Source organism: Pseudorca crassidens, chromosome 10 (assembly GCF_039906515.1).
Source record: "Pseudorca crassidens isolate mPseCra1 chromosome 10, mPseCra1.hap1, whole genome shotgun sequence".
NCBI classification, from domain to species: domain Eukaryota; kingdom Metazoa; phylum Chordata; class Mammalia; order Artiodactyla; family Delphinidae; genus Pseudorca; species Pseudorca crassidens.
The window spans coordinates 33,400,823-33,427,877 of NC_090305.1; the positions used below are offsets into that span (position 1 = coordinate 33,400,823).

The 27,055-nt window shown below is 44.3% G+C and overlaps 1 protein-coding gene and 1 long non-coding RNA gene across 20 annotated transcripts in view; one reads left to right on the forward strand and one right to left on the reverse strand.

Moving 5' to 3' along the window:
* Positions 1-27,055, forward strand: part of TRERF1 (transcriptional regulating factor 1) — a 295,497-nt gene that overhangs the window by 177,110 nt on the left and 91,332 nt on the right. Inside the window, exon 1 of one of the 19 annotated variants that reach the window (XM_067752938.1) lies at positions 23,118-23,286. The exons of the other annotated variants lie outside the window; for them this stretch is intronic. The gene's annotated coding sequence lies outside the window, so the exon portion shown is untranslated. Of the gene's footprint in view, positions 1-23,117; positions 23,287-27,055 lie in introns of those variants that run through there. 19 annotated transcript variants of the gene reach the window in all.
* Positions 12,415-17,038, reverse strand: LOC137231982 (uncharacterized). Its single transcript, XR_010946830.1, has 3 exons — positions 16,894-17,038; positions 14,568-14,634; positions 12,415-12,565 (listed from the first exon to the last, which is right to left on the reverse strand). It is a non-coding gene; the product is annotated as an uncharacterized lncRNA (long non-coding RNA).

Below are 27,055 nucleotides of genomic sequence, written 5' to 3' on the forward strand. Positions count from 1 at the left end.
GTTTCTTTGATCCATGTCGTGTGGAAAATGCCCCACAGAGGGGAGGTTGGCTGCTCTGGGCCTGGACATCCATAGGTGTCTGGGAAACGGTCAGCGCTTGTGGTTTCACGTATTGGAATTCAGCATCACTTGGCATGGGGCTGAGGGCATCCTGTCTCATCTCTCTTGGCTTTGCAGAGTTGTTGCAGATAGTGAAGGATCCAAAAGATGTTCATGGATGGTAGCTTTTATAAGTGAGAATTAAACATCTCTGGAGAATTGGTATAGAAGGCCACTGTGAGAAATTTCACAGAGCCTGTCAGAGGCAGATTCCTGGACCAAGGAGCCTTTGAACTGGCCCTGGGGCATTTCTAATGTTTTTGTCAGTTCTGGCCCTGTGTTCTCTTTCCAGGCTCAGTTTGTCCCTCTAGAAAATGGTCACATAGCTATGATTCTTCTGCCAGATCTCACACAGAAGCTGTCTGGAGGGTCAATAGGTTTGTGTATAAAGAGAATTTTTTTTTTTTCAGTTTTAAACCCTGTTCTCACAAAAGATGACTCCCACAAATTCTTAGTGACGGTGGGGAAGGAGGGTGGTGGTGTCTAATTTGATTCTTTCAGTGTGTGCAGGTTTGTTTCTTGGCAAGTTCCACACTTTTCCTGTTTCTTCTGTGAGACTCACAGTTGATTGCTTCTGTTTCTTTTTTATTGTGCCTGATTTTGATTTAATTCTTAAGCCACTGTGTCTTGGGGTTCCAGTAGGAAACAGATGGTTCACTCAAATGGAGTAGTCCAAGAGTCTCTACTGAAGGAACTGCTTGTAGTGGCATCAGCAGGGTTAAGAGAAACCAGCACGGGATGTTGAAGCATCCCAGGGTTAGCAATGTCAGGAAGCTGTTCCCATACCTGGGCCTGAAAAGAAGAGGGAGGGATTGTTTATCAGAAGCTGTACAGAAAGGCAGTCTCTGGTAGGAGGCAGTCAACCTACAGCAACATGGCCGGGAAAGAGCCAAGAAAATGGATATCCTCATTGAACTCCCTGTCAGTTCTCCCGTCTCCTGACGGTGCCTCCCATTAGGCATACTCAGCCAGAAGCCAGGAGGCAGGGAGCATATTGAAGCTGTGCAGAGATCAGAACCTCTAGGCGCGCAAGCTGAGTGGAGACACATCGGGGATGGGTATCAGGGCACAAATGGAAAATATCTGACCGACCAAGAGGTGCAGATCGCTTGGAATATATTAAAAGGGTTGTTTCTACTTTAGGACCAAAAGAGGGTTTTTCGTTTGTTTGAGTGTGAAACTTGCAATATTGGGTCAGCTCCATAGAACCATTGGCTGTGAGGGCTGGAAGGAGCACCAGAAACCCTCTAATCAAACTTCATCCTTCTTATAGTTGAAAAGACCCAAGGAGATCAAGTGACTTGCCCAAGGCCGCTCATGAATTCATGAAAGTGTTTATTGAAAGCCCATTATATTTTCTCAAGAAAAACAGCACAAAACCACTTGAAACAGGACCAAGCAGAATCTGAGCAAGTGCTAGGAAAAAGCTGTGGATGAGTGCTTATTTCCAATTTATCAGTTTGGATTACTTGGGGGTTGTGAATATCATAAAACTGAACTTAAAGGGGTTCCCACAGCACAGGGAATTAATTAAGTGGCTTGTACTAGCAAAAAGCAGGGATGGGACGGACTACAGGGTGCATGTGAGACAACAGCTCAACTTGTCATCAGGAGTCCAGTTTCTTCCCATCTCTCTGCCGCTCTTCCATGGTATCAGTCCATCCTCAGGCTGGCCTCTCTCCTGTAGGCAGAATGGCCACAGAAGTTCCTGGGCTTATTGTTGCACATCCCTCTGGCCGGAAAGAAAGAAACATCCCTTGCCGTAACTCTTGAAAAGACTGAGAAAGTGTCTTTCCCAGAAGCCCCTCCCCAGCAAACCAACCCTGCATTTCATTGGCTTGAACTGAGTCATGTGCTCATTGTTTAGCCAGTCATATTGGCTAGGTGAACACCTTCTTGTTGATTGGCAGGGATGGGAGATTTTCCTGATTGGCCTATCTCTACACTGGTGAGTGTAGCTTTCCTCAAAGCACCAGGGTGGGGGAAGCAGAGCTGTGAGTACTGTTGAGGGAGGAGGGAAATGGACATGGGGAGAGTGACAGTGGACATCCACTGTACTGTATCATATATAGAGACCTTACTAATTAGGACTAATTGTTGGGGTAACAGTGAGAGAAAACTCACTCTTAACTAGTGAAAGTCTGAATTTTAAAGTGCTTTAACATAGTATAGTTTCAGACAGAACCTTCCCAAACAGTTCCTGTTGGAAGACTTGCAATTAGCATCTGCTTTTCAGTATGTCTTAAGATGTAGGACCTTCTGGGAGGTTAACTATGCCTTCTACAATGCTGTTTTATTTCTAATATGCTTATTCAACCTTTCTATAGCCAGAGTAAACACTGAACTCAAATTTTGGGTTATTGAAGATTAAATTACAGTAATGAAGTTCCTCATTTATAACCTCATCTATAAAATGGGATTAGGAATAATACCTGCTTTATAGATCTGTTGTAAGGACTAACTGGGGTAATCCAAGTAAAGTGCCCAGTGGCCCAGTGGCTGGCCCAATAAATGTTACCTTTATTAGCTTCATATAACTCAAAATATTGTCACATTTGTATGTTTATGTGCATGTTTATTCTAGGAAATTAACTCTTCACAACAAATATAGGTCACTGGTTAGCTCAGCTAGAGACAAGGTAAATAAAGATATTAAAATATTTAGTGTTTATGGATTTTTTTTTTTTTACTGGAATGGTTTTTTTAAAAAAATTCATTTTGGGGGCTTCCCTGGTGGCGCAGTGGTTGAGAGTCCGCCTGCCGATGCAGGGGACACGGGTTCGTGCCCCGGTCTGGGAAGATCCCAGATGCCGTGGAGCGGCTGGGCCCGCGAGCCATGGCCGCTGAGCTTGCATGTCCGGAGCCTGTGTGCTCCGCAACGGGAGAGGCCACAACAGTGAGAGGCCCACGTACCAAAAAAAAAAAAAAAAAAATCATTTTGGGGAAAACCTAAATAAAGAAAAATTTAAGTAGCACACAGTTTTCAATTAAAAGTAGTTATAATCCCTGGAAAATAAGGAATTTTAACTTTACGGTAACATATTAATGTATTCTTGGTTGAAAAAGTCTTGTTAATAGTTGAAAGCCTGTCATGACTTATCCTAGCTGATTTTCTTGCCATTGTTATCCGTTTGGAGGCTCTGGAGGGGCAAGTGACCCTCCTCAGCTTTGGCTTCCCAAGCCAGCCTCAGGGGGACTTTTCTGGGCGGATGGATTTTAGAATCACCTGGGTTGGGTGAGATGCTGCAGCAGTGAGAAGCTAGCCTTGGGCGTTTATTTCAGTGGGATTTTAGCTGACAAAACGCTGTGAATCATTCTCAAAAGCCTTGGGTGCTGTAGGGCTGACTTCTCAAAATCCCAGGAGGGTGAAGTGTCTTGATTTGGGGTTCCCAGATTAGTGGTGGGAAGAGCAAAGGTGGGCGCAGCACCCTGAAGCTGATTTCAAAACTGGGAGGCGATAACTTTGAGGATAAGGGGTGGATAGGGTGCAGCGAGGGGCCTGTGGATGGAGGATAAAGTTCCAGAGTGACCAGGAACTTACAGACCACAAATTTATAAACCATAAAATTTTTCATTCCCCACTCCCCTGAATATTGACTAAAATTAGACTTAAATTTTCTGTAGGTTGTTTGTTGCCCCCAAGGCTGTCTGGTCACAATTGTGATAAGTAGATGAGAACTAGTGATAACTGGACACCTGACCCTGAATTCCTTGGTTCAGAGGGTGCTGTAGACAAGTGGTTCTCAAATGTAGTTTGTCTGGACCAAGAAACTACCAAAACAAAATTGGGGGGATTGGCTTAGGGCTACCAAGTTTTCATTTTGCCAAGGAAGGATGTTTTTAAAAACCTAACATCTATCACTACAGTTCTTATAAAAGAAAGGACTGGGGCTTCCCTGGTGGCGCAGTGGTTGATAGTCCGCCTGCCGATGCAGGGGACACGGGTTCGTGCCCCGGTCCGGGAAGATCCCACATGCCGCGGAGCGGCTGGGCCCGTGAGCCATGGCCGCTGAGACTGCGCGTCCGGAGCCTGTGCTCCGCAACGGGAGAGGCCACAACAGTGAGAGGCCCGTGTACCGCAAAAAAAAAAAAAGAAAGAAAGGACCATCTTGATCCTAAAATAGTAGGAAGGAGACAGACTAAGGAATAAAATCTTCACATTGAAAACATTCAGCTTTAGGAATAATTTATTGCACTCTTCTTATTTTTCTGATATCACCTGTGAAAACAACATTAAGGGTGGATGCTTCCCTGCATCTGTGCATAACAGGTGTTGGGGAGATGTGGAGTTAATGTGCAACTGTAGGGCAAAAAATCGTATTTCTTTTGAAGCTTCTCATGAAGCCTAGGAATTCACTGAAATCATGCCTTTACTTGATTTAAAGGGACAGGAGAAATTCACTTAAACGCAAGTCTTGGTAAACCCAATTCATTTTATAAAAGAAGGAACTGTTTACCCTCAAGTCATTAACTTAGAATTGTTAGTTTAATTTCCCACCGGTAGGAAGAAAATTTTGCAGTATCTAAATAGTTCAAATGGAAAGGCATGTCAGTAGTTTTTTCTTTTTCCACAATTTAACCCTAAAAATGGTAAATTTGTTGAATTTCATTTGGCTTTCAGTTGTGTGCTATGTCTCTGTGTGTGCATGGGCGCGCACACACACACACACACACACACACACACACTCACACACAAAAAACTTAGTTTGGTCTGAAAAGCCACAGGAGGGAAAGGGTACTTTTGAGAAAAGCAGTGTGTCCATCAGTCAGTTGCTGGTAAGTGTTAGTACTTGTAGCAGCAGTTGCATCTTGGAACTGCCAAAAGAGTATGACTTTTTAAGATGCCTTTTGAAGTCATTAAAAAAACCTCCAAACCAGGGACTTCCCAGTGGTTAAGAATCCGCCTGCCAATGCAGGGGACACAGGTTTGAGCCCTGGTCTGGGAAGATCCCATCTGCCGCAGAGCAGCTAAGCCCGTGCGCCACAACTACTGAACCTGTGCTCTAGAGCCTGCGAGCCACAAATACTGAGCCCGCATGCCACAGCTACTGAAGCCTGTGCACCTAGAGCCCATGCTCCGCAACAAGAGAAGCCACCACAATGAGAAGCCCATGCACCGCAACAAAGAGTAGCCCCTGCTCACCACAGCTAGAGAAAGCCCGCACACAGCAATGAAGACCCAAACAGCAATAAAATGTTTCTCGTTCTGCTTCACTTCACATTCCTGCTTGGCTTTGCCACAAAGATGTTTTGCCTTCCAGCCAGGGATTAAGCTTCTGTGTGAGGCCATGACTGGTGTGAAAACAACATCTCTGCCCTTGTTGAGGGGAGAAAAAGACTGCTTGCATTTGTGAAATCCTGAATGGAATCATGGGATCCTAGTGCCAAAGAGGGTTTTGAGGTCCCTGTCTTCCTGCCAGACTATCCTAACACTCATCACCTTGACCGACAGTCCTAACATTTCATCGATCTCTAACGTTTCATGGATCCTCTGTGAATGTGGACGTGAACTGAAATGTGTCTTCGTCAAGAAAGAGCAGATTGTTCTGTGCACGCTTACATCTGCAGTTACTGCCCTATTCACAGCCTCATTCCTGGGCATTGTCACTCTTTGAGTGCTATTTATATTGTCACATATGTTCATACGGCACCGTCCTTGCATGTTCTAGTAGACGCTCAATTGTAATTGGTTCAAACTCCGTACCACTTGTTTCTCCTAAGGTGTATCTCATTCTACAGCAGGCTACGCAGTCTGCATAGCTACAGCTCAGCGTTCTTTTGGGCAGACATTACCACAACCCTCTCGTCTTAGCTTGGGCTGCCATAACAAAATACCATAGACTGGGTGGCTTAAATAATAGAAATTTATTTCTCATGGTTCTAGAGGCTAGGAAGTCCAAGATTAAGGTGCTGGCAAGTTTTATGCTGAGACCTCTTCTCTTGGCTTGTCCACCATCTTGTGTGGTCACATGACCTCTTCTTTGTGGAGAGAGGAAGCTCTGGTGTCTCTTCCTCATCTTATAAGGACACTAATCCCATCATGGAGGCTCCACCCTTGTGACTCATTTTAACTTAATTGACTTCCAAAGGCCCCACCTCCTAATACCATCAGATTGGGGGCTAGGGCTTTAACATATGAATTTGGGGGGTGAGGACAAACATTCAGCCCATAGCTATGCTAAATCTTTTATTTATGGTCCCCTTGAAGTGCTTGCAGGGTCTTTGGTCCAGGAGCCTTGCCGTAAGCAGAGAAAGCCTTAGAGTTAGGAGCTTTCACTGCTGTGGAAGAGATGCAGTGTTCTATAGCTGGAACAGATGGTCCTGTGGACTAGAAATTTGGAATACCTTTACCACAGAACTAGAGGTGACCTGGGGTAGACTGGTGATCCCCTTGTCTTTTCAGATCTTAGGTTTCTTAGTTCCATATGTCAGTGGTACATTTGTGGTTGCCAAATTTGGTCAGCCTCAATGAAATTTGGATGGTGTAACATTCAGTATTCTCTGACCACCTTGTATACCTTCCTTGATGGGTCTCTAAAAAGGAGGCTCTTGGAACCAAAGCCTGGGAAAATGGGTTATTTCCTAGGTCTACATCATCTTGGACATTTACTCCCTTTTCAGCTGGGGAAGAAAAGGCAGTAAATTACAATAAAACTACTCCCCATTCCATTAGAGATCAATATCTTAACAGTGTCATGTATACAAACACGGTCATGTCCACATGGACATTAGGTGCCAGGTGGAATATTTTAAAATAGAAAAAGGACTTTGAAAATTTTTTTTAACCTTTCAAAGAACCAATGATTCCTGTGTTATGTAAAGTGTTCCAGGATTTAGAAAAAAGATGGAAAACTTCCAGATCCTACTTTCAAGCAAACATGACCCTGATAACAAGTCTGGCAAGTCCCCAAAGGGAGGCTCTATACCAGTCTTGCTTAGGAATGTAAAAATATTAGATAAAATTCTAGTGAGTAGATTTCAACACTAGAGTATGTGAATGTTCCACCATCCCCAAGTGGGTTGTATTCCTGGAATGTAGTAATGGCTTCATAAACATATATTTTCATTTGATTCACATAATGAATCAAATGAAATATTTTAAATGGTTTAAGTGAAAATATGTAATAATCTCATTAATTTCAAAAGTGCATTCAGGGCTTCCCTGGTGGCGCAGTGGTTGGGAGTCCACCTGCCGATGCAGGGGACACAGGTTCGTGCCCCGGTCCAGGAAGATCCCACATGCTGCAGAGCGGCTAGGCCCGTGAGCCATGGCCTCTGAGCCTGCGCGTCCGGAGCCTGTGCTCCGCAACGGGAGAGGCCACAACAGTGAGAGGCCCGTGTACCGCAAAAAAACAAAACAAAACAAAACTAACAAACAAAAAAATGCATTCAATCAATTCAACTTCTAACTTCTACAAACCACTTAAAAAGGAATATATAAAATGACCATTCCTGAACCTGATAAGGAAGATTGAGTTCATACAGTCCACTGGCATTATACTTTATTGGAGCCTCATAAAGGTATCATTGCATATGACTGAGATCAAAGCAAAAAGCCAATGCAGAAAGTTATAAAAATAGTAACTTTAGAGAATAAATGCTGTAAAGAAAAGAATAAAATAATCATTAACTACAGATTGCTTAGTTGTAAACCAAGAAGAGTTAAAGAGATTAACTGAAGACCTTATTTCTAAATGGTGAGATTAAAATTCAGGATTTGGATACTTCTGGAATTAGTTCATGAGTCTAATGCCATTCCTCTCAAAGTCCCATCAAGATTTTTAAAAATTTCACCAGATGGTTTTAAGTCTGTTTGGAAAAATAAGTAGATGAGAACCTCAAGGGGAATTATGAAAATGGTTTTGGGGGGAAGGGGATTAGATCTATTGGATATTAAAATATGTAGTCCTACCAGATATTAAAATGCATTATGAAGCCTTTGTAATTAAAACACTGTGGGGCCGGCAGAAGAGGAGGAAGTAGATAAGTGAACTAGGACAGTTCAGAAATAGACTCTTGCAGAAATAATGTAATAAATCATAAAGAAGGCATCGCAAATCAATGGGGAAAGGAAAATTATTCAATAAATAATTTTGATGTCTAGCAATTTGGAAAAAAATCATTTGACTTCATCAAAATGAATTGCAGATGAATCAAACAATTAAGTGCAAAATGTAGATGCATAGGAAATCAGTAGAATTGAATATTGCTTGGAAGCAAAAGAAAAACACTCAAAAAGGGAAAGAATAGTCCATCAAGTTACAGGATAATCAAAGATTTCTTTACGTAAAAAACCAGTGGGGAAACAATAGCCTGGGAAAAAATTTGCGGTAACATGACGGAATTAATCTTTGTTATGTGAAATGCTCAACAAATTAAAAAGAAAGGTACTAAAACCTTGGTAGAGCACTTGAATAACATTATATTTAATAACACTATTATATTTAATAACACTAAACAAGTATATGGAAAATGTTCAATTTTGTAATAAGAGGTATGTCGATTAAAGCAGCAGTAAAGTACTATTTTAACATATTAGCAAAAGAACCCTTTTTTTTTTTTTTCTTTTTTTTGCGGTACGCGGGCCTCTCAGTGTTGTGGCCTCTCCCGTTGCGGAGCACAGCCTCCGGACGCGCAGGCTCAGCGGCCATGGCTTACGGGCCCAGCCATTCCGCGGCATGTGGGATCTTCCCGGACCGCGGCACGAACCCGTGTCCCCTGCATCGGCAGGCGGACTCTCAACCATTGCGCCACCAGGGAAGCCCCAAGAACCCGTTTTTAATGATAATCCCCAATTCTGATGTCATTACAATATTATGAAACAGTTTTACAGTGTAATAAAGAATCATGCTATTCATTCATCTATTTGATCCAGTAATACCACTTCTGTGGACCATCTTCCCACATCCCTCCATGAAGGAAATAATACAAAATATTTAATATGCTGTTTAGACAGTGATGCTTCCCTGATGCATTATTTACAAAGCAAACTCACACACACACACACTCACACCATTATGTCCAACAGTTGGGTAACTATAAAATTAAATAGTTCTTCTCTCAGCATAATACTCTACTATAATGAATAATTATTTTGAAGATACATAGCATTGTGACAAGATATTTACAGTATAATTTTATGTGCAGAAATTGCAGTACACACTGTGGCATAGTCTTACTGTGGAATGTAGCTATATTAGCTGTGCTGTTAAAATGAATGAACCATAGCAGCTGTGACAACACAGAAGGCTCTCAAGAACATAACGTTAAGTAAAAAAGCAAGATGTAGAATAGCTGCAGTGTGATTCCAATTACATAAGGTTCAGATGCATGCAAAACCAATGATACAGTTTTTAGACAATGTGGCAATACCTATAAGACTACGTGAACATAGACAAAGATTCAAGATAGTGACGGGAGGCGAGGCTAGGAAGAGGGAGCAGCCATAGAGGCTGTGTAGGGGATTAGTAAAGTTCTCTTCCTCAAGCTGCGCTATGGACACACTATATTTATTATTGCTATTTTTTATACCCTTAACATAAGCTACAAATATTTTAAATGTATTTAATGTTAATGAAAGGGATATTCAAACCAGTATTCACGGATTACAATTTGGTCCAAAATATTATCCCTAATAAAGATGGTACAGAGTGTATAGGTAACAATGACTCTGTTAGAGGGGTGAAATTAAGAGTGGTTCCTTCTTTCATTTTCTCTCATTTCCAAATTTTCAATTATGTGCTTACCTTACATTATTTTTAAAAGAAAGAAAGGAAAATTGAAGACAATTGCAATTATAGGATGATGTAAGCTTCCAGTGGAGGGTGTGCCATTGCTCAGAGGATGGTGGACTTCAGCACTGAGGCAGAAGGGGAGATGGATTTAAACTGTAAAAGCAGTGTGTTTGGAAAATAAATCAGACCATCAGTAGTCACTGAGCATCCTTCCTGTGAAGAAGCATTGGTTTAGCCTGCCTTCCAAAAAAACTTTTGGATACTGCGTTTTAATGAATTGCTAAAATGGATGAATTAGGAAGACTGGTGTTTCTTTGAGTTCCTTTAAAATTTTTTTAAGCTTTATTGTTTTGTCTGCTTATAAAAATAATACAGTTGATTTGAAATAATCTTATAAAAAATATAATAGAACCTGAAGTTGATTAGACACTAAAACTAAATCTCAGTTGAAATGAAATACAGGGAATAGAGGAACCTGGTAAAAGACACCATGGGGATGCAATCAGGAAGTTCTTGGGCCTATGACCCATATGTTTCTCAATAAATAAAATGGCCTGGAAAAGGATGGCGGGGCACTATATAATAAACTTTAAAAGAGACAAAAGACATACCAGCCAGGTGCAAATGTAAATCTTGTTTGGATCCTGATTTAAATAAACCAACTGTAAAAAGGCATTTATGAGATAATTGGGGAAATTGGGACACTGACTGGATATTTGATATTAAGAAATTACTAATACTTACGTGTGATTTGTTATTATGGGTATGTTTTAAAGATACATGCTAAAGCATTTATTCGCAAATGAAATATCAGATATTTACTCTAAAATAATACAATGGAGAGTCTGAGTATGTTAACTATAAAAAGTCCTTATGTCTCATGTATATATGACATATCCAGGATTTACATTAAAATAATCCAGGGGTAGGAGGCGTAGAGTGGTATGGATGAAATAAAGTCAGCCATGTGTGATAATAGGAGCTGGGCAATGGGTAAATATATTCTTGCTACTTTTGTATATGTTTATTATTTTTTTCATAATAAATCATAGAAATAAAATTTATATATTTTCATGGTTGAAAACATATAAAATATAGAAAAGTATAAAAAAGGAAATGAAAGTCACCCATAGTTCCACCCCTTGGAGAGAACAACATTTTGATAAAAATCCTTCTATATTTTTCCTTATGCACTTACAACATAAGTTCTTATACATATATACTTTTAAGCAATTAAGAAATTATACTATCTGTATTGTTTTGTATACTGCTTTTTTATATTGTGGGCATTGTACTTCAGTACATTTAGATATTCATCATAATTTTAAATTATTCTAATATGTGAATATACACACAGATGCCATGATTTATTTATCTAACAGGTACCTCACAGATGGTATCTAAGTTGTTTCATCTTTTTTCCCCATTAAAGCGATTCTGCATACTTGTTTACTTCTTTTGACAAATATGTGGACAAAGTCTTTTTTAAAGGCTCTTTTTCTATCATGCCCAAGTATTTGTTAAAAATATGATACCATTTTGAACTCCCTCCATTTCATCATAATTTCAGCCACATTGAATGCTATATTCACAATACTTTAAATATTTGCCAATCTGATAGAAGGATAAAGATGATCTTAATTTGCATTTATTTGGTTATTAGTGAGCTTGAAAGTCTTTTTATAAGTGTATGTTAGTATTTTTTATTTTGTGACTAGGTGTTTATATCTTTTCCCCCAGTTATTGTATGTATCCCTCACTTGTTTCATAAGTGCTCTTTACATATTAAAGGTTACTAATAATTCATATATTGTATAAATTGCAGTATTTCCTAGTTTGTTTTCATTTAACTTTGGATCATTTTTGAACAATCATTTGTCTGGAATTGTTTTAGTAGATTTTTAAATGTTATACATCTAGATTTCTTTTCTTTGAGTCTTTATAATTTTCTACATTTTAATTTTTGTAACCTTATTCAGTACTTTATTGAGAGTTTTCATTATATAGCATTGCCCTCTAAAGTCTGCTTTTTTATTTTAATATATTTTTTGGGGGGGCCACACCTCACGGCATGCAGGATCTTAGTTCCCCGGCCAGGGATAGGACCCTTGTCCCCTGCAGTGGAAGCATGGCGTCTTAACTGCTGGACCTTCAGGGAAGTCCCTTTTTTTTTTTCTTTTTTTTTTTTAATGGCGGTACGTGGACCTCTCACTGTTGTGGCCTCTCCCATTGTGGAGCACAGGCTCCAGACATGCCTGCTCAGCGGCCATGGCTCATGGGCCCAGTCGCTCCGCGGCACGTGGGATCCTCCCGGACCGGGGCATGAACCCGTATCCCCTGCATCGGCAGGCGGACTCTCAATCACTGCACCACCAGGGAAGCCCCCTATTTTTTAATATTTTTATTGGTTATAAAATAAGACATGTTTGTGGTGGAAAGAATACACTTTTGAAAATAATTTACCTTATACTTTGTCGTACAGTGCATCAGATTAAATTTGGTAGTTTACCTTTCAGTAATTTTTCTATATGTGTGTATTAGTTAGAGTAACACTTACTGAAGAAACAATTAAAACTCCAAATTATAACTTAACACAGTAGAGGTTTATTTTTTACTCAGTCCAACATAGGTGCTCCTGATTGGTGGTCAGCCCTCCAATGAGTGATTCAGAGGCCCAGGCTCATTCCATCTTATGGCTCTTTCATTCCCTAGGGCTTTGGGGTCCTCTGCATCTAGTTGGCAGATGGAGGAAGAAAGCACGGAGAAGGCACATCACTTTCTAATCACCTTAGCCTGGAGGTGCTGCACATCACTTCTGTCTGTATTCCATTGGTGGGAATAGTAACATGGTGCCATGGGGATACAAGGGATGCTGGGAAATGAAGTCCTTGGCTGGGCAGCCACTTTCCAGTGAAAACTCTACACTCTGAAAAGGAGTGTGAATATTTGTTGGATATTTAGCTGAATCTGCCACCATTTATCGCACTTATAGTGCAATAAATTTGCATTTATAATGCATATAAGTATATATTATACACATATAAATATATATTGCATTTATAATGCATATAAAATATGTGATATATATTTTCTTTACAAAATGGAATTATCCTATTAAGGGTGTTGAATTTTAGCATCATTTTGTGAGCATTCCCCTGTGTCTTTAAAGTTTTCAAAAACATGAGTTTTAATGTCTACATATTATTCCTTGTATTGATAATATCATAATTCATTTTGCCATTTTTCTATATAGTAGTTAGGTTTTTCTAGATTTTTGTTATTATGAATAGTGCTGCTGTAACTGCCCTTGTACGTATATCTTTGAATATTCCTCTGATCATTTCCTCAGGGAAGATACTTGCTTAGTGTTAAGGCTGGTGATACATCTTACCAGATGGGCCTTCAGAGATGTGGACTAATTTACACTCTCGTCAGTGGTGTTTGAGGATTCTTATTTCAGAGCACCCTTGACTGTCCTAGGCATTATACTTGGGTTTTGGTTTTTGCCAATTTGTTGAGAACAGTATTGCATTGTTTGAATTTGAAAGCTTTGCTTAGTAATAGGTGTGAACATTTTTTCATGAGGCCATTAGTAATCTTTGTGTGTGTGTATGTGAATTGCCTCTTTGCATCCTTTTTCATTTTTATTTTGCAGTGTTCCATCTTTTTTCAGTCACTGATAAGAGATTTTTATGCAGTATGTGTTAACTTGTCATACGTTACAAATATTTTTATCTAACTTCTCCTTGCCTCGATTTTGCTTCATAACCTAATTTTTTTGGATTAAACTCTATACTTGGAACCCTGATGTGTGATATCACACCCGCTGAATATGCCCAGTTAGCAGTACTGCTGAGATTAATACCATTTAAAAAAAGCAATGCAGATTCTTTTCTTCTGACCCATCATATGGTTTGAATGTTCTTAATGTGAATTTTAGTTATCTGGGAGTCAGGGGGTTGAAAGTAGTCATCAAGAAAATGGACTTGACAAGAAGGCTTTGGGGTGCTGGTCTAAGTCACCCATGGAGATACTGAGACCTACTTCTGTATCTTCCCAGGATACTTAGGAGAGGCAGGAAGACGTCAGATGGTATCTGACGACTCCGTGGTTTTAGCTAAGTGAGTAGCAGTGGAGTCTCAAAGGCCCTCTGGCTGTTTTTCATGTTAGGTGTTATTAAAAACACATGTAGTAGAGTGGCAGGGACCCAGACTAGGGGTCAGGGAGCTGAGCTGTAGTCTCAGCTCTGCCACTCACTGACTGCGACCCTGTGCAAGTCTCTTGTCCATCAATGCCTCAGTATACTCCACTGCAAAATGCAAGAGTTTGTTGTAGGTGGTGTTCTGGGTGCATGAATTCCAGCACTTTGCAGCGGGGTTCTCCACGAGGCCTCTTTTACATTTACCACCTGCTCTGACCTGTGTCAGGTGGGTGGGTGGGGACCGGGGAGAAGGTTAGTCTCTTTTGGTCTTTCGAGTGATTTATGAAAGAAATCAATTCAGTATATGTCTGTTCCAGATATAATGTGATCTAAATGTGATATTCACCTAATAAGATTACATGAATCTAATACGGTTTTCCTCTAAAACACAAATACTGTGCCACTTTTAATTGTAGTAGCTAAATTAAATTACTCATCCCAAATTAGATTTCCAGCCAACTTAATCTGAACATGAGCTCAGTACTGCAGGCCCTGTGTAATTTTTTAAGATATAAAATAAATCAGTGGGATACCTGTATTGTTCCTCTGGGCTCCTCAGTGGTTACCATGAAAGAGAATAAGTAAACATCTGGAAGAAGCCTGCAAAAGTAGAGCTGAGATGGAAACTGATTCTTCAGCTTATCATGGAGGGGTTTTTCCCCCTTCTATCTCTTCCATCACTAGGACCCTCACTGGTCTCAGAGGACAGGAAGCAAACAAAGGCAGGCCCAGTAATCACTGAAGACTCAACTGCTTATGATTGCCTTTCTTCTTTTTGTTCCTTGAGTGACCCCCTGAATGTGTTCACCCCCTCAGGAGGACAGAGGACACTAGGTAGGAAGCGAATCCCTGGGTAGCTTATGGATTTGGTGAGGGACTAGAGAGGTTTATAACGTTCATTAGCCATATTTTCTCTCATTTTATGTCAGTTAGGTGACAGATGAACTGAAAGCCAGTCCAAACTGGTTTAAGCAAAAACAGAAAATGCATTGGCTGATGTGATGGAGTGCCCATCCTGGCATCAGGTGAGACTTTCTCAAAGGCTCAAATGAGGTGCCTCAGACACAGTTTCTCTCCTTCATTGCTAGTTCCTTTCTCAGGCATGACCTCCCCTTCTGCCCCCAAGATGTCAGCCCAGGCTCCCGTTCTCATCCAGTGGGAGAAGAAGCTTCCTTGATGGGTCAGCCAAAGGCTTGTAATTGAGTCTAGTTGCCCCTGGTTGGCTCGACTTAGATCCTGTGCTTTCCTGAACCAGTACCGTGTGGAGGGGATGGGATGAATGACTGCCTGGGGGACTCAGGGGACTGTTGGGAAAGTAGGGTAGGGAAGCTGGGGAGGCACCTCCAAATCCCACGACACTATAGAGGCATAGACTTCTGCTTTTCCCAGCATTCAGGCTTATGTTTTCTCACTTCAGTAAATGAGAAGTAGGTAGGTAGTACATGTTTGTGGATGAGGAAGTGAAGTCCACCGTGGGATCAACTCACCCAGGGCCTTGTCAGTGGTGGAGCTAGGACCAGGCTCAGTGTCTTATGAGTCTTCCATTTGTTTTCACTGTATCCTGCCTTCGTCCTACTGATCCCGTGCACGGTCTCCTCCTCACCGCCCCCGCCCCCCCATACCAACTCAGGGCTCTTCATTAAATAGACAGTCAGTCAATAGTTGTTAACTTCTTATTGACCAACCACTGCACCATCAGACCACACGTGGCCTTTCTATTCGTACTGTGTGAATATCATCACAGCAAACCAACAATGTGGTCGATTCCCAGTTATTAATTTGTAGATGGTCCCTAATAATTCAGTTTTCCTTTCCCTGAATTATGAAGTTCTTCTAACAGAAAGATGGAGTTTGGATCCCTTGAGGATAGACATACAGAGAGGGGCTGAGGGGTGTGTGTGTGTGTAGGAGCATGCACATGGATCTGCATTACAAAATTAAGTATGTTTCGATCCCCTGCCTCCTTAGCCCGGACGGCTGAAATTAGATCTGATGCCTGTCTTTCCACTTAAATGTAAATTACATTTGTGGAAGTCACCATTGGCAAGGTCCCCAAGTACTTAAACCAAACACCTGTGAGTAGGTGTGCCATTTTGAAACATTTTGAGTAACGACCATACACTTGCTTTTTCATTTTTGGGGAAAAATCACAAGTGCCTATTGTCTTCTCCCTGCCTGGCAAACTCTCCCTCATCAGTTTTTCATCTCAGGTTTTACTTGTACTTCCTCTGGGGAGCTGTGGACTTTCTCCAGCTCTGTGTCTCTTTGTGCTGAAAGTCTGTATTCCAGGTTAGCACTTTGCCCTGTATCCTGTGGTACACTAATTGTGTCTTATGTATGGTTTTATGTCCTGAATCATTTGGTTCGCTCTTTCAGGTCAGTGCTTCGTCTTCCTGCCCTATCTTCCTTCCTTTCTTCTTTTTTTCCTTACTTTTCCTTCCTTCTTTTCTCCCCTCCTTCCTTCCTTTCTTTTCTTTCTTTCCTTTCTTCCTCCCCCCTTCCCTCCCTCCCTCCCCTCCCTCCCTCCCTTCCTTCCTTCCTTTCTTTGCTTTCTTTCCTTTCTTTTCCTTCTTCCTCCCCCTTCCCTCCCTCCCCCCTCGCTCCCCCTCCCTCCTTCCCTCCTCCTCCCTCCCCCTCCCCCCTCCTTCCCCACTTCCTTCCTTCCTTTCTTTTCTTTCTTTCCTTTCTTTTCCTTCTTCCTCCCCCTCCCTCCCTCCCTCCCTTCCTTTCTTTTCTTTCCTTTCTTTTCCTTCTTCCTCCCCCTTCCCTCCCTCCCCCCTCCCTCCCACTCCCTCTCTCCCTCCCCCCCTCCCTCCCTCCCCCTCCTCCCTCCCTCCCTTCCTTCTCTATAGCACTTACCTCCAGGCTAAAGTGAGGTGGGTTGGTGTTTGGTTCAGTAACTGGAGTAGGTGCCCCCACATCCCCATCATTGTACTTAGAATGGTTTTGCAGTTGTCTGGTTACTTGTCTCTATTCCCCCAGTACGGTTCTTGGCATCTGTTAAGGGCAGTGTGACTAAGTGTCGACTATTGAATGATTCTCCCCTTCTCTACACCAGCCCCACCCTGCCCCACACCACTGAACCGTAACTTCTTTGTGTTCTCCACGGTCCCGAACAGTGTCTGTCACACAGTAAATGCTCAGTAAGTCCTTGTTGAGTGAGTGGATTCTACCCCTCAGGACCTGCCTTGGGGGGAGGCAGATGGGAAATGAAGCTCTGAGAGGGCAGAGGGAGATGGAGACTGGACAGGGGTGCGTTCAGGAGCTGGGTGTGACAGCCCCTCTGCTGCTTCTGATTTCCGTGTACAGATGTGGCATTTCCCTAAGGGCGGAGCGCCATGTCTTCTCCCAGCTGGGCAGCTGGTGAGCCCAATGCCTGAGAAACAGTTGAGTAAAGGATAGTGGCTGTGATTCTAGGTGTTATTTTAACAACAACAGTAAAGAATTTTCTCTGCTGCCTGAACCCTTTCAGACATTTGCATGGTTGAGATGAGAGGACTCAAGCTAGAAGGAGAGGCACATGGTCACGTCCGTATGTTGACCTCCTTATCCTTCCCATTGCCCTGGGGGTGCCAGTGGGCAGTGACAGGTCCACGAAGGAGGGAGGGAGAGCACCAAGGGGTCAGCAACCCCTTAGCATCCCCGAGTGACATGCTACCACTGGGCTGACCAACTCGTCCCGGTTTGCCTGGGGCTGTCCTGGTGTTCGTCCCGGAAGTCCTGAGTCCTGGGCCACCCCTCCATCCTTGGCAAACCAGGACAGATGGTCTCTTTAGATGCCACTTGCTCCCTTCCCTACCCTGGCCAGCTCTCTTGATTTCTTTTCCCTTTTTGAGTTTCTTGCTTTGGCCTTTTTCCTCCTTTCTTTCTGTCTTTCCACCTCTGCTATTTCTACCCCAGCTCTTTCAAGCTAAGCCATGAGACTTGCCTGCATCTCAGAGGCCTTTCAGACCGTTTTCTGAATCACTGTGGGTTGACCAGAGTCCCTGGCTCAGGACACAGCTGCAAGTGTTGCCTTCTCTTCCTCTCTGGCTCCACTTGCCTCCTGAAATCAACCGAGCTGTGAAAGCTTCTGTCACTTCAAGGCAAAACTCATCTAGCTCGGGGAGCGTGTGCCCTCTCTGGGGGCGGCTCTCCGCACACATGCGGCGCTCAGAGCAGCAGGCTCTGCGTGCAAGTCAGGGCAGGGGAGGCGGCAGGGCGTGTGGCGGGCACTGAGGCCCACCTGCCTCGGCCCAGCCTCAGCCCTCAGCCCCTCTCTTGTGGGCGCACCACGGCCCGGCTCTCAGCGAGGCCTGGGTGCAGCCTGCCCTCTTCCCCGAAGCCTCCTTTCCCGCACTTACCGCTTTGTTCTCAGAACTCTTACTACTCGGCTAGTAAGTGCCGCTCCATTAAGGGTGATTGTTTTCTTCCGCCTTTCTCGTGTGTTAGCCCTTCCTTGAAGGCAGACGTCTCATCTTAGGTTGCCTTTCCTTCCACCTCACAGCACCTGGCCTTGCGGCGGGCCCACAGCTGGCCCTCACTTTGCACGTGTCGTTGTGGTCAGTGCCTCGGTGATTTGTGTGTGACGGAGCGTGTGAGTCCGTGGGTGGGTGTCCTGTGAGCCCCTGTATGCAGAACACGTCGGAGGCTGTGCCCGAGCCAGGCCCAGGGTCTTGGGTGGAATTCAGCCCTCCTGACTTCCTCTTTAACACAGGCATGAGAGAATGAGGCTTTTTTTTTTTTTTTTTTTTAACTGCGAAGTGAATTTTTTTGTTGCAAAATACCTCACTTGATGCCTTAGATTTGCTTTACATGTTCTGGAACCTTCAGGTGTAATTTACAAATGATCACAGGATTAAACAATTCTGAGACTGCTCCAGAGAGGCAGGAAAGTGGGGTTGGATCTGGGAGGAGTTCTGAAGGAGGGGCTGCTGAGTGCCAGACCCTGTCGACCTAATCCTGTGATTTCTTCCGGCGCTGCTGATGGATGAGTGGGGATGCTGTGTGGCCCACCATCTGGGAGGTGGGTACTCTGTGCTGCCACCAGTCCTGACCTCCTGCTTCAGTCGCTAATAACTAGTTGCATGCTTCTGCTGCAACACAAGTGTGTTCGTTTTCAACTATAAATAGGTTTAGAAACATATAGGAATAATGCATGGTCTTTGTAAAACATTTGGAAGGAAGTTAAAACTGTTTTTACTCCTACTCCTTAGAAACAGTCACAATGAACATTTTCATGTGTATCTTTCTAGATTTTTTTTCTGTGTCTTCACACATGTGCTCAGACACACACATGATATATTTACAGAGGTGGGATCGGGTTTTTTTGTTTTGTTTTGTTGTTTTTTTTGCGGTACGTGGGCCTCTCACTGCCCTGGCCTCTCCCGTTGCGGAGCACAGGTTCCGGACGTGCAGGCTTAGTGGCCATGGCTCACGGGCCCAGCCGCTTCGCGGCATGTGGGATCTTCCCAGACCGGGGCACGAACCCGTGTCTCCTGCATCGGCAGGCGGACCCTCAACCACTCTGCCACCAGGGAAGCCCCGGTGGGATCGTTTTATATAAAATTTAGGGGCCTGCTCTCTTTTGCTTAACAAAATGTTATGGACATTTTTGCTATGTCAATAAAGATGAATTTGTCATTCATTCAGCAGATACTTACCGAGTGCCTGCCCACGTGTCTAGCACTGTTCTCAGTGCTGGGGGTAAAGCGTGGAACAAAAGAGATCAAATTCCTTGCCCTCCTGGAACCTATGGTCTCGTTGGGGAGACCAGCAATAAATAAATACGATATGTAGTAGGTTAGTAGGTGATAAGTGCTATGGGAAAAAATGAGATAAGGAAGGTGAGAGGGAGTGAGGGGGTAAGGTGCATTTCGTGGTTTTAAACAGGGTGGTCAGGTGAGGGGGAGGCCTTTGAACCAGCACGGGGGCTATAATGTTTAGCGAACAGCGTGCACTACTGAGAGGCTGCCAGGGTGAGGTCCATAGCTGGGGCTGGAGGAGACACCAGCTGAGCCTTGGGAGCTCAGGGCAGGACGCACTCAGGTCCCCTGTGGTGGAAAATCCAGACTTGGGCATTCAGGCAGGGCCCTGTGCCGGTCATTAACGATAAGAATGACCACTGTTTAGGTAACATGACAGAGTTTCAAGGCAGCTTTTTATCTATTATCCTGGTCCTGCTGCTTATTAGCTGCCCAACTTGGGGCACATAACCCACCCTCTCTGGGCCTCAGTTTCCTCCTTTGTGAAATAATAGGGTTCTCGTACAGTTTAAATGAGTTCATCCAAGTGCATATAGAGCAGTGCTGGGAAGACCTATTACCAAATAGTTCAGTTGTTATTATTATTGCCTTTCACTTATTAGTCGCGACAGTCCTGCGAGGAGGACACTGTGCTCAGTGTAGAGATGAGGAAGCTGAGGCTGGAGGAGGTTGGCCTCCGTAGTTAGCAAGTCCAGGGCACTAGTGGGTGGCGGGGTCTCCAGGTCCAGGCCCAGCTCTGTCCATGCAAACCCCTGCCCTCCTCCAGGTGGGTGCAGCTGCTCCTGTTTCAGGCAGATGCCCCAGAGACATGGCCACTACCTTCCTGATTGCTGCATAGTCTCCTCAGAAGAGAAGCAGCTCTCGGGGTCGCCGGGGGCGGGGAGGGAGGGTGACCTGGTTGGTCACGGCGGAAAGAAGGAAGGGTGTGGAACTTCCACAAGGAAGAACTGAGACTCAGGAGCTGTGCTCGGCATCCCCACTGCTGTCCATTCGGTGTCAATGCATCTTCTTCTCCCTCCCCTCCAATCGCCGTAAACACCAGCTTGTAACTATCCCTCTTAAGGACTTAGAGAGGGACGCGATCATTAGTGACTTTGCTAGTTTTAAATTTCTGATTTTGAGAACCATCCCCGTTCTTGTGTCTGTGGGAGATGGTTGAAAAGCACCAGCACCACAAACACAACCAAACCCCGTAACCATGATCACTGGCCTCCTTCCCGATGGCCTCCGGGCAGCAGCCTCACAGCTCACCTGGTCCTGACAGGCCTTCATGTGTGTAGGCCGTTGGACCTTTAAGACCACACACTTTAAAGGACTTGTGGGTCTGAACGGAGCTGGGGTGCCAGTGACTAGGGTCATTTCTCTCCTGAGGTCAACACCCCCATCCACCCCGCCACCCACAGGGACAACCTAGAGTAAATGCAACACCAGGTTTACTTTGTGTCTGGTTCTCTGAAATGGAGCGCAGAGTGTGTTACCGTGGAAACCATAATAGAAATGGTGGCTGCGTGGAGTTAAAATAGCACTGTTAGTTTTATGCTGCAGGTGCATTATGAGTTCAGAAGGCTTTTGTGGGCTGGCCTGGGAGTCTAACCATCATTTAAAATATGGTTTCTGTGGCTACATGCTGTCAAGATTCTGAACAATTACTTTTAAGCAGACCTTTAGAGCAAGTTGTTTGTAACCGGGAAATTGGCAGTCGGTAATTTATACGATATTTTCTTACCATCTCATGGGGTTTCTCCTGTCGCGGGACTGCTAAGCTCCCGGGAGGTCCTGTGGCAGATGGATGGAGCTGTGGCTCAACAGTAGCATGTTCAGAAACGGCGTCAGGGGGTTGGTATGAGCCAGTGCCTGGTGGAGCTGCCAGGTGCTATAGCAGAGTAGAGAATCTGCCAGGAGCAAGGTAACTGGCATGGGGGGCATCCTTGGCTACCACACCCCAAGAGGGGCTTAGGTGGGTTGTTGTAAGACTGGGACAGCACTCCAGCTTTAAACCAAGTCATGTGAGTAACATATAAGGAAATTGGGCCTGGAAAAGGGAAGACTTGGGAGGAATTTAGTAACTGTGTTTCATTATTTGAAGCACCATAATGTGGTCCCCAAAAAGAGACTGATAAGAGAGACACTTTAGTAATTTAAGGAAGGAGTTTGGCAGCCAAAACTATTGAAGATAGGAAGAGTTGCTTTAAGAGGTAGTGAGTTCCCCGTCATTAGAAGTATATAAGGAGAGGCTGGCTGGTTACTTGTGGAGGATACTCTAGAGGGGATTTAAGTTCTGGATGAGTGATTACTAGACTTCAAAAGTCTTTGCTAGCCTAGAGCTTCTATGATTCTAGGGCATAGATGGAAAATTAATTTTCTGACCCTCCTATTCAGGGTGATTAATAGTGGCTGCCTGGAGCAAAGGTGAGATGGCTTTGGAGCTGGCTCAGTCTGGAAGCAAGTAGGAGCTCGTTAATCGATTAGCACTGTCTGCTATGGCAGGGGGCCATGTTGCAGGATGCCCAATATTAGCCATTGTCTTTCCAGTGGTAAGTGTCCAGTGATGAACTTGGACTCAGGTCAAGTAGAAGCAGGATGACCTGGTTTGTTTGGGATCAGCAGGGTTCTCCCGACCTGAACTTTGACTCCGAGACAATCCCAGTAAAACCAGGATGAATTGGTCACCCTAAGCAGAATGGATGGTCATCAGCGACTACATATTGCATTCCATCTCTACTGATGGTGAAGATGCCAGGAGCATCTTCATCTTCTCAGACCATGAGTGTGGGGCTCTGCCCTCCGTAGGAGCCCACTAGACACATGCAGAATAAATGAGTTGGATGCAGTTCCTAAGATATGGTTGCACTCTCCTTGCAATTAATTAATTTGTTTAATTAATTAAAATGACTTCACTAATTATATGTACAGGAGATTGCACATTTCATTTGTCTGAGCAGATGGCTCCACTAATAATTACGAAAGCCTGGGGTTGCAGGAAAGAGGGGTGTTGGCATATGAATTGATATTGAACACTTCAATGCCATTCTTCCTACAAATAAAGTTGAAACTCCTATCCCCATTACGTCCAAGATGGATTGAGGAACAGATGTTTCATTTGCTTCTGGTAGTGCCAGGAGGTTGTGGTAACTTGCTTTTTGTGACTGGTGATCATTTTATTCATCAAACAGCTGGCTGTGGAAGGGGTGTGGGCTCCATGGCTTTGGAAGAAGTAGCTGAGTCAGGGTTAGATCTGGGGCCTCTGCATCATTCAGATAGCTGGCTAACCCACTGAATTGTGATGGTAAACCACATCTCCCAGAAGAGTAACAGGCACCTCATCTCCGAAGGGAATGTGCCTTCTTCTGCTATGTTATCCAGACCTTGCCCTGCCCTCACTCCGCTCCCATCCCTGGGGCCTTAGAATCTAAGGCAGACCCACGGACGTGCCAGAGAATGAAAACCCTGACCGGCTACACACACAGACCAGGCAGTACCTGCGCTTAAGTGATTCTGCATCACATAGGTGAGTGAGTGTGTTTCTGGAGCATCCTTGCTATGGTGATAAGGAGGAAAATTATTGGTAATCGAGGAGTGTTGAGCATCCCCGCTGGGCCAGAAACTTCCCGCACTCTTTGTGTTTCTTAAAACAGCCCTGTAGGGCAGGTGTTAACTTACAGATGAGAAAATGAGGCTTGGAGAAGTTAAGTAAGATGCCTGGGGTCACACAAAGCTGGGTTCATGCCCAGAGCTTTCTATCTATAAAGCCTCTTGTTCTTTCCACCCCCTGCTCTGCTGGTAAATGATTTGGGGTCATGAAAGTCCCGTAGCCAAATCTGGAAGGATGTGATGGGAAGCCACCGGGCTGGGCTCACTCCTGCACACAAGCGGGGTACTCCTTGGGAGCCAGTCACCGCCCATGGGCCCTCAGCACCTTAGAACCCGCAGGGGCCTTGGGGTGATTGGTTCTGAGCAATTTCCCAGCACCCATAGGCAAGTGCTCAGTGCATAAAGATTCTGCTTTAAACACCAGTCAGCTGGCTCTGTTATGACAGAGTGATGTACTCGTCAGAGAAAGTTCCAGAAAGAAATTGATCATTTCAGAAGAATCTTCAAAATGTTAATTTAATGTGATCTGATAAGAGAGTTTTCTTTCTGGCTCACATTTATGGCTGGGGAAAGGTGACCCTTATGAAGCTTTTTGTGTGGTATGTGAAGAAGAAACAAAGCTAAGGAAGGGGGAAAATACCCACTGTAAAAGAACAAATAGATCAGTCTGCGTGCTGATGAATACATCTGAACGTGGCAGCAAGATTCCTGTTTGGGCAGATCAAGTATTGCAGTTGGAGAATACGCTCAACCTTGTGTGATGACCCTGGTGAACCCCCATCCCTCTCTGGTCTGCCTGCCTGCCCCCCACCCAGGTTACTCTTGGGGTACTTGTCCATCCCTTGAAGCTTTCACTCCACACTCCTGATGAACTAGAGCAGGAATGGGGTGGTGTGTCTGAGTCACAAAAAATTGTGAATCATTCTTGAGATGAGGGAGCCCTGAAACTGTGACTCATTTCTGTAGCAGGTACAGGTAAGAAATGGCTGTCTGGTTGTGACTGGCAACTGCCATAGAATTTCTAATTCTGACTTGGTTGCTGTTGTTTTGGGGGATGGGATCAGACCTGGCCCCGGGTGGGTGCAGCGTGGAAGGACACAGTGCCATTTGGACCCGGTTCCTGCCTTTCAGCACTTCGCCACCTGAAGGAGGCTGAGGCGTGTCCATAGTTGCAGAAAACATGTCGGTTTGAATGTGCATTAAGTAGTAAACTGAAAGATGGAAATCTTAAGCTTAATCAAAATTAAAATATATTTTTCCTAATCACATATCCAGATAAGTGCTGGAGGGAGGCTGCAGGGCCCAGCCAAGTAGCGTCCAGATGACATCAGTGTCATCTGCACTGGGCTAGTTCATACATTGTGTTTCTGTTTACACATCTGCTCTCAGATGTTCCTTATTCAAGGCCTTCTGTCTTAGTTGGTGTGTCAGCCTGGATGAGCTGGCTGAGTCTGCATACCTGTTATGAAATTCAAGATTTGTTCAATATAAATGCACTTGAGAAATATCCTTACATACCTTTATTAGCTCATAACAGTAACCCAAGAAGTAAAGGAACATAATAATGGAATTTGCTCATTGTTCTTTCAGGTTTGGGTAAAATTTGTAGCTAGGCTAAAGTTGCCAGAGATCAGAAGAGGTTGCTGCATGAGGACCAACGACTGGACGTTCAGACTTGACCTTTCAGAAATGGAGGTTGGGCATCTGAGCCTGTTATATTATGGGCTGGGAGTGGAGGATGTGAATAGGAAAAGAATAAGGGAAAATGGAGCAGTCTGGAGGCTGGTGCAAAAACTAGATGGAAATAGTAAGTGGGCAAAGAGGTGAAGCATATGGGGGGGAGAGGAGTTGGGGATAGGAAAAGACCACAGGCATGCTTTTGGCTATGAGTAACAGAAAAGCAAATGAATCGTGGTCTGAGTAACACATCCTCTCATAAAACAAGAAGTTGGGGTGAACTCAGTGGTTGTCTGGTGTTGATCTGGCAGTTCCACAATGACGTCAAGGACAGGAGTGTTTTCAGTTTCTCTGCTTTGCCCTCCTTAGTGTTTTGACTTCTTGTCTTGTCAGTTCTGGGAGTAAGATGTGGTTGCCCCAAAGCTGCAAGGGAGGCTGTGAAGGGATTAGTAAGCTTTTCCAGCCTTGGTAGTAGAGGTGGGCAAGAGGGGTTAGGAATGGCTGGAGGGTTATCCAGCCAGCCGTTGGGCGTAGACCAGCTGTGAACAAATAAAAATAAAAACAAATATGTGTTGAATCATCACCACAAAAAAAACAGATGCTCCTAGGAGTTTCCTACACGTGAATGGTAGTACAGTACAAGCGTGTTATGGTGTGGAAGGGCATCTTGTAGGTCCCATTCCAGCAACGAGGCTGATCACCACCAAAGTGTGTGTGCAGCACTGCAGGCTGGATTCAGGGAAAGCCGTCTGAAGTCCTGCTAGGCGGGAATGGAGCATAGGGAGGGAGGAGGCAAGGTGGCACCGTTGTAGATCTACCTTTGCTCCAGTTTCCAGCCCATGATTCTCAGAAGCAAGAGAGCTGCTTTTCAAAGGTTAACCGTGGAGCTTGCTAATTTCTTTGTAAATTCCATTTTAATGAATAGATGCATCTAACTTAGGACACTGAGCTTCTGTTAGTAGCTCAAAGACTGATACCCCTTCAGCACCATTTTGAATTCCACACCTCTGTGCATGTGTGCACACGTGTGTGCATGGCTGCACCCTCTATTCACATCCCTGTGGCCCAGATCTGTTTTTCTCATTGCCTCACAGAATCCCCGTCTTGTCAGAGCACTGGCTCCCCTGCCCCGCACTGCCCAGTTTCTTTCCTCTTTCCTGTATGGGTGCCATGTGGTGGCGCTTCTTTCCCCACGGTGCTCAGTAGAGGCCAGCTCTCTGATCTGTGGCTCTTGCTGCTTTTGGTCATTTGGTTATTGTTGAGGGGCCTGCCGCTCACCCATAACAGTGAGTCAGGTGCCTTTGATCAAAAAAATGGAAGTCGGCTGGTTTAAATGCAACTTCTCGCTCTCCCTCTAGTACTGTAGAGCAGGGCCTCTCAAACTTTCACGTGCACATGAATCACCTGGGGTTCTTGTTAAAGGGCAGATTCTGATTCAGGAGGTCTAGGGTGGGGCCTGAGACTGTACTTCTTCTTTTTTTTTTTTTTTTTTGCGGTACGGGGGCCTCTCACTGCTGTGGCCTCTCCCGTTGCGGAGCACAGGCTCCGGACGCGCAGGCTCAGCGGCCATGGCTCACGGGCCCAGCCGCTCCGCGGCATGTAGGATCTTCCCAGACCGGGGCACGAACCCATGTCCCCTGTATCAGCAGGCGGACTCTCAACCACTGCGCCACCAGGGAAGCCCATGTACTTCTTTTTTGGGGGCGGGGGGGGAGTGGAAAATTTATTTTATTAAGTTTTATTGGAGTATAGTTGCCTTACAATGTTGTGTTAGTTTCTGCTGTGCAGCAAAGTGTCTGCACTTCTTCTTAGCTGCCAGATGATGATGATGATGCGGGTCCAGGAAGCAGGGATCTCAGCCCTCAACCAGATTTCAAATGCTCAACAGCCACACATAGCTATGGCTACCACATTGGACAGCACAAATATTAAATATTTCCACTGTTGCAGAAAGTTCTACTGGACAGCGTTGGCTTAGAGTCTAGCCAGGGAGAGAAGCCTTCGTTAAG